Here is a 10,349-nt window from a genome sequence, read left to right as displayed (position 1 = left end):
CTTCCTTCCTTCCTTCCTTCTTTCCATGTCTATTAAACATATTTTTAGGTGCTTCAAAAATCAAAACATATGTAGTAAAAGATTTTAATAATGTGTCTATCCTATGTCATCTTATTTGAAACCTGTTTTTTTATTTTCAGTGCACTGAAAAATTATTATATAGTTATTGCTCTCTGGTGCCTCCCCCTTCCCTTCTGTGTATAAATGACTGCATTTGTCATTACTGTGTTCCTGAAATGTCAAAAATAGACACAGCGAAGAGATCTGTCATGCAGAGTTCAGAAATTTCATCCCCAGGTGAAAAGAGGGACAGATCTGTTCTTTCTTTCTTTCCTTTGGAGAGTTCTTTGTGGGTTAAGTTCAGCTTAAAGCGTAGCTAATGCAATCTGCTAGGTCATGGTGGGACAGATACACCTCCTCATTGTTTTGGATTTACCTCCTTGGATGCAAACACCCTCCTTATTTATTTTATAACCTTTACAAGAAATGCTTCAGGCTGAGTTACATGACTCCTCACTTTACCTTACAGTTTTGTTCACACAGATTAAATGGTTTTGCTCTTAAGTGGACAGATATTCGGTTATGAACTTTAAAAAACTGTAAATGAGTTGCCTGGTTAATTAGATCATTATTCACTCATTGTCTTTCCCCCCACATTTTTCAGTCTCCAAACAACATAGGAACTTGGATCCCCTTTAAGAGAAAATTAAACTGTCCATATTTTCTTCAACTGTCTATTAAGGGAGGACTTGCATTAACTGTTGTTAAAAATACATATAGAAATGGATCTCCGGGAGTCTACTGTCTCTCTATCTGAGGTTAATCTCAGTAGCAGGAATTAGCATGGTTCTACTTTTTTTTTTTTTTTTTTTTGTTAACTTCCATCACAAATAATGCTTCATGGCAAATATACGATTGGAGGAAAATGGAATTATGTAACACCGGAATGGAAAACCAGGGCCACGCGAGCTCTTTTGGGGCGAGTCTTAGCCTCGGACGAGCCTGGTGGAGGAGCTCCTGCTGATTTTTGTGATGGTGCCGGAGAGGGGTACGGGGGAGGAAGCCCACGCACATGCAGCAGCTCGAAGCCCACCAGAACACGCACTGGTCAGGGACCTGCAAAGCTGCGCCTGTCTGTAACGTGTGAAATTGAACTTCTGACCCGTGTGCTTGATGGTGACTTCTTGGTTTGCTTGAGCATCGAGTGGCCTCGGATGCGTGGCTGTGAGACACCCAGCAGAGCAGCTTGACGGGTAGGGAACTGCCGACTTCCTTTGTGCGTGACTTCAAATTGTGAAGTCTAAGCTGTCACCCTACAGGGAGATGTTGCCACTGACAGATGGAAAATTGGAGGCATAAACTCAGGAGACTTTACCTGTTTAGAACTCCTTACCTGTGAACTCCTTTGCATGTGAGGTGACAGTTACACCTCATAAGCCATAAGGAAGAACAGGAAAAAACAAACAAACAAACAAATTAAAAAAAAAAAAAAAACCTAGTGAATTAACTGCAGCTATGGGTGGAGAACTATTGTGAAGAAAGAAATCCCCCAACCCCTCCAAGACACCCCTCCTCGGCTCTACTCCGTCTGTGCCATCGTGGTGCCTTTCTCCTGAAGTGACCCAAACTGTGTGGCAACAAGAGGCTGCTACTTTATCTAAATGCATTTTTTCAGCTTAAGAGCCCACATCCTTTGCCAAGGGGCTGGTGTGCCTGGTTAATGATCTTTAATGTAAATGACTCTGTGTCCTGATTGACATTTCACTTGATTGGTTCTAGACAGGTTGAACTCTGCGGTCCCCCCGTGTGATTTATCCTCTGCCAGCCATCTGCTCACCTGTAGGAGCTGGGCACAGCCAGTTCTCGCTTTATGTGTACGCTTTCCCTTGGGGGGAATTCAGTGTGAGCCACGTGATGTGGAACCGAGGATCCTGAGCAGAGGGGAGCAGCTGCAGAGCGTCCGGTGTGGTGGAGGGCTCCTGCGTGGGCGTGACACCCAGAGACAGCCTGCTGGGCTTTTCTGTTGAACCCGCTTTAGGGAGGGGTTGCTGACTCGAGTTCTTCCAGGTGGCGGTGATGGTAGGTGACCCACGGGTCCCAGCGTCAGATGCTGGCTGCCCGGGTCTCTTTAAGCTGCCTTGGCAACCATCTGCTCTCCTCGCCTTCTTTCTGGTAGGTCACCTGTTGGCATCTGTCTGTGGAGGAGATAGACGTGTGAGTAGTCCTGTCGCTCACAGGTGGGTGGGTTAGCCTTCTGACCTGAGCACATGGTGGTGGTGGCGCCTAGAAGAAGATAGGAAGTCACTTTCGTAGCCACAGAAATGAGGAACATCTCTATAATTTTAAGAAACAACTTTTACACCCGGTTTATAAAAATGCAGCGACACCAACCTCAGTCTCTCAGATGTCCCTTAAGAATGACTCTTCCCGTGTAATTGTGGATTATTGAAGTATTCCTCTCTGCCCACCCCCAACTTAAGCAGAGCGACCTAAAAGAAACCTGGGGACATTCTCCTAAAGCATTAACAAAACACAGATGGGAGATCTTTCATCTTTCCCTGGCCTTCCAGGGAATGGGGGTCTGTTTAAACTGCTGGTGGCAAAATGATCCTTGGGCAGTATGCCTGTGGCCCTCTGAGGCAGACTGTGGGTGGGTTGGGTGGCACCCAGTGGTCATGAGTTGTCCATTTTGGCCTCTTTCCCAGACCAGCTTTTACCTCACGTTTAGCTGGGTTGGCAGCTGGTTCTAGAATCTGAGGTTTACTTTAGAATCCTGGGATGGAAAAGATTAAGAATGATTTCTAACCCAAATTCCTTCTAGGCAATTATTGAGGCTATACATTATAATTATTCATTGCTTTACAAAATACTCATAATAGTTGGGGGGGGAACCATATTTTGCTTCTTTGCTCACCGATAGTAATCATATTTTCTGAGACAAATACCGGTTTATATGGTCTAATAAAAGATTTTTTCAAAAGCCATTTAATCTGCGTTGGAATCTTATATTGCCATTGGTATCGTATTATATTTATGCACGAATATCACGAATTGCTTTAATCATCCCAATTTTGCCTCCTCCCTCCAGGGGGACATTTGGCAATTGTCTGGAGACATTCGGCAATGTCTGGAGACGTTTTGACTGTCCTTTAGTGGGGACAGGCCAGGGATGCTCCTCAGCCTTTTACAGTGCACAGGGCAGTGTTCCACCACAGGGAAATGTCCAGATAAAATATCAATAGGGCCAAGGTTGAGAAGCCTTGCTCTAAGGAACGTACAAATTTAGAAATGTCACGGAAAATCTGAAATCTCTAGGCAGCTGATCCATAAGGAGTAAAAATTTTCTGCAAAAGTGCTTAATGGGGCCTGGTTGAATTAACAAAGTAGTGGAGGATGTGGATTGTATACCATAACATTATGATAGTAAAATATATTTCTTTCAAGTTCGAATTATTGGCAAAGTGTCTTATTTTAACATAATTTATTTAGTAGGTAGTTACTTGATAGTTGGCTGGTATCATCGGCCTGAGCTGAGGGTGCGTTTTCCTTGTCAGGCAGGAAGAGGCCTCCATTTGTGGAGATCGCTGTGGCCGCCAGTGGGGTCTGCCCCCCTGCCACTATGGCAGACCTGGTCGTGGTCATGTCATCTCAGTGGCCCCCTGTGGCCGAGGACAGGAGAGTCTCTGCTGACCTCACTGTGTCGTTGGAGACTGAAATGAGAAGGACATGTAGAATTCTAGACACAGAGGGAATCTCAGCCAATTTAGTCTAATACCTTCTCTTTCGTAGTAAACTCGAGCCTGGGTTAACTTGCCTTTTCTCATCATTCCGATTGGCTTCTCCCTTGTTTTTGCTTTCAGAGCCAGCCTTTCCCTGCTCGGTGAGTTCCCTGTGCAGTTAAGCATGTGCTCGTGTTGGGCGGGTTTTTTTCTTGCCTTGCTCTTGGAAATAGTCAAGGTTACCTTTTTAAGGGGTTTATAGGTTTCAGATCCCTGAGAAGCTATTTGTTGACCTGACTTAAACCACACACAAACTTTGCATGACTGAACCAGTCTTAGTGTCCAACACTGACTTTATACCACAGCTCATTTTTCACACGTGGAAACGCGCTATGTCTTTGACAAGTGTAAGTTCTCCAAGAAGGTGGTGACTGTAGCTATAGGTCGGGGCTCGTCTGTTGAAAAAATGGTCTGTTTTATGTAATATTTGCATCTTTCTTGGGCTCAGGATACCTTGAGAACATCATTTTTAGTTCTTTATGCTTGTATTTGCTGTATGTGCTTAACTATTCTTTCTACGGTGAATTTTAAAGTGCGAGAAAGCCAAAATGACATCCTGGAACAGGACATTAGGGAAAAATAGGAAACCTGAGTAAAGTATGGACATCAGTGGATGATAATATATTAACCTCGATTCATTAATTGTGACAAATGTACCATATTAATAATGCAAAATGGTCATAATGGGGGAAACGTTATGGGGTGTATGAGAACTTTCTGTACTAGCTTTGCAATAAGTCTATAAGTCAACAACTGTTAAAAAGTAAAAACTCTAAAATTGCTGCCCCTTTGTTAAAAGAATGTAGTGGCGAGTGTTCTTGTTTTCTTTTTCTTGGAAATAGGCTGCCACAAAGCTGAGCTTCTGCTTTCCTCTCAGCTTTCTGCTCAGGATAGCCACCAAGTGTCCCTTTTCAAAATGTGCCTGAATCGGTTTGAACAATTTCAGACCACATGCTGTGATTTTAATTTGCTTACTATTGCACGGACTTGTTTCCAGGTGGTAGAGTTCAAAGACCAGACAGAATTTTCAGGTTAAAAAGTTACATCGACAGAAAATGTATTCGTAGGTGCTGCTTGAAATACTGTCGCCGGGGAATGCCACTAGCAGTGTGCTAGTTGGGACAATGGGATGGGTCCCTGTTTTTGCTGGGCCTCCAAAGGCATCTGGGTGACAGATGTCAGTGTCTCCCTGCAGCCTGGTGGAATTCAATGCCTCTCGGTTAGAATAAGGAATTGTGGTTTCTGAGTTCACAAAGCCACAAAATACAAGTGTGGGTCTGTTGTATTTGAAAACTCACCAAAAATGTTATTTTTGTGTTAAAGCAAACACGGATATATTCTGGGAGAAACAAACAATTAGCATGAGTTTTTAAAGTTCTACTGGAAATTGCTGGCAACACGCCAGGCTTGCGGTCCCCACCGTGTTCTGTCGGCCTGTGTACGGGACTAGGAGATGGAATAACTTGAGTCTGAACTTGTTTGAGTCAGTTACCTGAGTTGTAAGTAGGCATAATAGTCATCCTGGAACTCTGCTGTGAAAACGGAGTGATGTGGAATGGCATGATGTAAAACGTAAGCCCCTCGGTAACCTTTCATTCCCTCAAGCTCTGGCCTCCTTTAATACCCGATTTAACCGTCATGGCTCTTCAGGCTACAAACTTCCCTTCCTGCCCCAAGTTTTCAAAGCTAGAAAAAGACCTGAGACATGGGCTCATCTTTCTCACGTTCTAGATGGATTAGAGACCCAGCAAGCAGTGGTCTTTCTGTTAAACTCTCCTTCCCTTTGCCCACTGTTGGCCAGGCTGTCTTCTAGGGCAGTGGTCCCCAGCCTTTTTGGTCTCAGGGACCAGTGCTCCTATGAGAATCTAATGCCTGATGGTCTGAGGTGGAGCTGAGGCGGTGATGCTGGCGCTGGGGAGCGGCTGCAAATACGGATGAGGCTTCGCTCGCTGTCCCGCCACTCGCCTCCTGCTGGGCAGCCTGGTTCTTAACAGGCTACGGACCAGTAGCATCCGTGGCCCAAGGGGTGAGGACCCCTGACCTAGTTGGTTATGATAAAACCAAGCAAAATGGTTTGAGAGAAGAATATTACTTTAGGTGCATACTATTCCAAAGACAGGTTAGTATATTTTGTGCTCCCAATAAGCTCAACTTATAAAAGAGGGTAAAAAATTACATGGGTGTCAATTCATGTGTTTCTTTTTCTTTTTCCTTTTTCTTTCTTTCTTTCTTTCTTTTTTTTTTTTTTTTTTAGGTGAAGTAACCCTTGGTTAACTTCACAGATTGCAATGACCTTGTCAGCTTACAATACTGTATTTTTTATTTTTTACGCCTACAGCATCAGGTCTTCCTAGGTGGTCTCCCATCCAAGTACTAACCAGGCTGGACCCTGATTAGCTTCCGAGATCAGATGGGATCGGCTTGTTCAGGGCGACATGGCTGTAGACTCAGGTATTTTTTAAAGATAAATATGGATCTAGGGTAGCGTTTTTCAAAGTATGTTCCATGGACCAGCAGCATCAACTGGGAGCTTGTTAGAGATGCAGAACCTTGAGCCTAGCCCCAAGAGTCTGCTTTTAATTGGACTCCCAGGTGCCTCATGTACAGTCAAGTTTGTGGTGGTCTGGTGGCCTCCTTCAGGAGAGGACACAGCTGTGGTTTATCAACAGGGACCGTGCATGTCCTTTTCCACAAGTGGATTGACCCCCTCCTCCTGATGCACCACTCCAGCCTGCCCGCCCCTGCCTCGCACCCATCTCCCCTCTGTAAGGGGCTCAGCATTGCTCTCTTCAGGGGCGCGGTCTTTTCTGACAGTACAGTCTCCGTTCTCCCTTCGTACTCGGCCTTCATCCTTCTGGATTTGTCTTTGTTATGCCGAGCTCTTCGTGTTGGGTGAGTGATCTTGCTTTTATTTCCTGACGCCGTTCATGCTGATTTGTGTATTTATTTAATTTATCGTGCATTTTCTCATCGCTGATGTTAAGGGCCTTAAAATGCTTGCTGGTGTGTCTGCGACCATAAGAGTTTCATCATCATCATGATTATTATCAGCACCATTTTTTTGCTGCTGCTGCTGCGATATGTGTGCAGATAAAACCGATAATATTAGGCCTCAATGCATACTTAAATAAAACTGAATTGGCAATTACTCCTTAAATTATCCAGAAACCGAGTTGGCAAGTTAAAGTGACTACAAGTGGTGAAATCATTGTCATAGTAGAATCTTTTGCTCTTGGATTCAGTATTTCCAGTCTCTCTTACATTTCAGCTTAGAAGGTGAGTTTTTGGAAAGTGGAAGTAATAATTTACCCAGATTCAGGGCTGACGTTTATACCGGAAGAAAGATTTTCATTATAATAATATGTAGTGTTGGTAAGTGTACAAGAATAAGAGATTTTTTAAAACGGTATCTTTTTATACGAAAAAACAGACGATATTTTTTTTAAACGATGTTAGCTGCACCAAAATTAGTAAATGTTAAAATAACTATGACTGGCAAAAACATTTTTCAAATTCTTTTTGCTTTTTATATAATTAAATGAAATTCTCCACTTGGTAGTTGATCTCTCAGATACATTTGCCAGACTGTCTGAGACAATAACTAATGAATCAGACCCTAAAAACATATAGCATGAGAAAAATAACAACTGTATGCTGCAATTTATAGGGCATAATTAATTAAAGAAATATTTTCGGTATGTAAAAATTTGTACTAGTAAATCTTAGCCTGGCTTAAGTGAATCTAGTTCAAATTAGCTGCTGTGAAAAAGCTGTTGCTTCCAGCCACAGAAAACAACCAGTTTCAAAGAATGGCTTTTAATTAAAAAAATTCAACCCTTTTTGAATTCAAAGGCCTAGCTGACTTTATTACCAGACTTGTCATGGTATCCATCTGCACGTTACTTTTTAGGCATCAATATATTTACAAAATAGTTAAGAATGTTTCATTTCTTCACAGTAAGTGTTTATTTTGCTTTTGCTGTATATGTGACAGGTGTCTGTCTGGAACACAAGGAGGATTGAGTCCCTGGACTTCAAGATGCTTACAGTCTAATAGAAACCTTAAAATTCCCACTGGGGAGGGTTTCAGGTGACACTAGCCAAGTGAATAAGTAGGTGAAAATTACTCTTGTCACTTTATGGATATTTGACATGTTAACTGGCGATAGGTCGTGATACATGGAAATTGCATGTTTCTGAGCTTCAATTAGTCTTTTAAAATCAGGTTAAGAATTTCTGTCATGTTTGTAGGATTAAACAGTCATTCCATAAAGAGTTTCGTTAAGTATTGTACATCTTTCTGAGAGCCACTTATGTAAAAGTTTAAAAAAGAAGGAAGAAGTTGCTCAAAAGCACTAGAAAAAAGATCATGGTTTGAGTTGAAACAAAACTCTCCAACTTTGAAATCTACAGAATACAATGAAGAAATAAAAAAATAGATGAAAAGTGAAAATTAGAGGAAACAGAAATTCAATATCTTATCAAGTAGAGTGTGTATCTGATACAAATATCCAATAGGCTGTGAGCACCTCCGTACAAGAATTTGGGTTGTGAGTTAAACTAATTGAATAAATATTATTTTATGAATAATAAGGTATTCTAAGATCATCTACCAAATGCGGTAAGTAATATAGAATCAATTGTAGGTATCCTCATTTATTATGGCCTATTTGTGTTTCTTGCTATTTAGATCATTAGTTGCTAATGAACTAATGTGGATTTATGGTCACCAGCTACTACTTACACAATCATGTAGATCTCTGAGCCAAGGCTCCTGGTAATCTGTTGTGTTCACAAATGGCCAAAGGCATAACAGAGATTAAAGAAAGATAAATATAGTCACCTGGCAAAAATATTTGGCCTTGTTCAAAATCATGGAAGTTAAATTTAGGAGAAATGTTTTTGGTAAAAATATTTGAAAGTTTGTTTTGTAATCGTAAGTAGCTTGGGTCATTGTGACTGGGGTGGGTATGTGGGGGAGAGAGAGGGAGGGGCAGCTGAAGGGACCTTGGAGGTTGTCAGCTGGGAGAGGGAAGTGAGATGATTAAGTTAATTGGTGGAGAATAAGCATAGAAAACCTGGAGGGTATAGACTCTTGAAATTTTAGTGCTGTCCATTAGTCATTAGGTGAAGACTTATGGAGAGATGGTGGAAACCACCAGTGATTAAGAAAGAAAATTATCGTGAAAAATCAAAGGTCCCACACCCTTTTCCTGGTATTCAGGTAGAGTAGAGTTCTGGTCCCGACCCATTCCCATCTTAGCTTTCCTTTTCAGCCAACCACTTAACTTTTGATCTCATCACACTGAGCTGCTCGAGTTCCTTGTTTAGGTCCCTCCCCCCTACTGTGCCATTCTCCATGCTATGCCTTGGGTCCTCTTCCTTGTGGGTGTGTGCATGCGCTCATGCATGTGTGCATGCATGTGCGTGAGCCCTGCTTACTCGGTGAGACCAAGTTCAAACACCAGCTTCCGTGTGAAGGCTCCCTTAGTTCCTTTCAATTGCAATAAGGCAATCCTCAGAGGAATCAAATGTGCCTCCCTGTCCATTGAGTGTAGGTTGAAAACTCCTAGCCTAATTTAGGAGTATGAGAGTTTATTTTATTGGTGCGGCTTAGTTGAGCTTGATGAAGTCAGTTTACAGATTACACCAAGTTTTCCAGTCAGACGAAACCAGTTTACTCTTTGTGAAGCTGTGTTCGCAGTGGAATGCTACCGTCTGTCCTCAGATGTAAGTCCTTGAGAGACACATGCACCTAAGGAGCAGACTGGTTCATCTTTGGCTGCCATGGTAATGTAGATGGGGAGATCTGGCATTTGAGCTTAAGATTTGTGGGTGAGATCATACAAAAAAGCAGAGAGAGTCTAGGTGAAAGAAGAGGCAAGGGGACAGGCTACACCAGCGATGTGACAGCTGAATTGCCGGCTAGACGGGAGGCATTACGTGCGTGTAGATTTGGGCAGAGGCCCGGCAGTCGGCTTCTCCTTGACCTCCTTCGGCACGTAAACAGCATTAACGAGCGTGCAGGAGGCAATTGTATTCCCACCTGTGCACGTCTGTAGGTCACCCCAGTGCCACAGAACAGCATCGTGATGAGAAGATGGGTGACCCTCCGATATGGTACCCCCACTCCTCCCTGCACGAGAAAAAGCCTCTTGCAGTGCCTCCCTTCCCACTTGCTTTTTGCAGAGCGAAACACACTTCTGCCATCTCCGCCGTTCTCCTTAAGCTTCAGCATGTAGTTGTTAGCTACAAGTGGTTAGGAATATTTCCACCAGAAAGCGAATTTTAAGTGTGTCAAAATATACTCTGAGAATATCTGGAAATTTGAGCTGGCCCAACTAGTTAACCATAACAAGTAGCTAATTGCCAATGATCCTCGGATAACAGAGCTGATCCCGTTTAATTTTGACAGGTGAAAACCAGAGTGCCATGTAGAAAAAAACCCCAGCTCACCAAATACTCCATTTTAAAGATTTTTCTGGGGAATTGGAAACAATGCTCGTTTATAGGCCTTGAATATGAACTACGACTCATAGTTCTGGAGTAGTATTCCCCCCACCATGAAGA

The 10,349-nt window shown here is 42.7% G+C and overlaps 1 protein-coding gene and 1 pseudogene across 2 annotated transcripts in view; one reads left to right on the top strand and one right to left on the bottom strand.

Moving 5' to 3' along the window:
* Window positions 1-10,349, top strand: part of NEDD4L (NEDD4 like E3 ubiquitin protein ligase) — a 301,007-nt gene that overhangs the window by 114,886 nt on the left and 175,772 nt on the right. The gene's annotated exons all lie outside the window — the stretch shown is intronic.
* Window positions 6,109-6,226, bottom strand: LOC120590289 (uncharacterized; annotated as a pseudogene).

Source organism: Pteropus medius, unplaced genomic scaffold (genome assembly GCF_902729225.1).
Source record: "Pteropus medius unplaced genomic scaffold, Ma_sr-lr_union100, whole genome shotgun sequence".
In the NCBI taxonomy this organism is placed as follows: domain Eukaryota; kingdom Metazoa; phylum Chordata; class Mammalia; order Chiroptera; family Pteropodidae; genus Pteropus; species Pteropus medius.
This window is presented reverse-complemented; position numbering and strand designations above follow the sequence as displayed.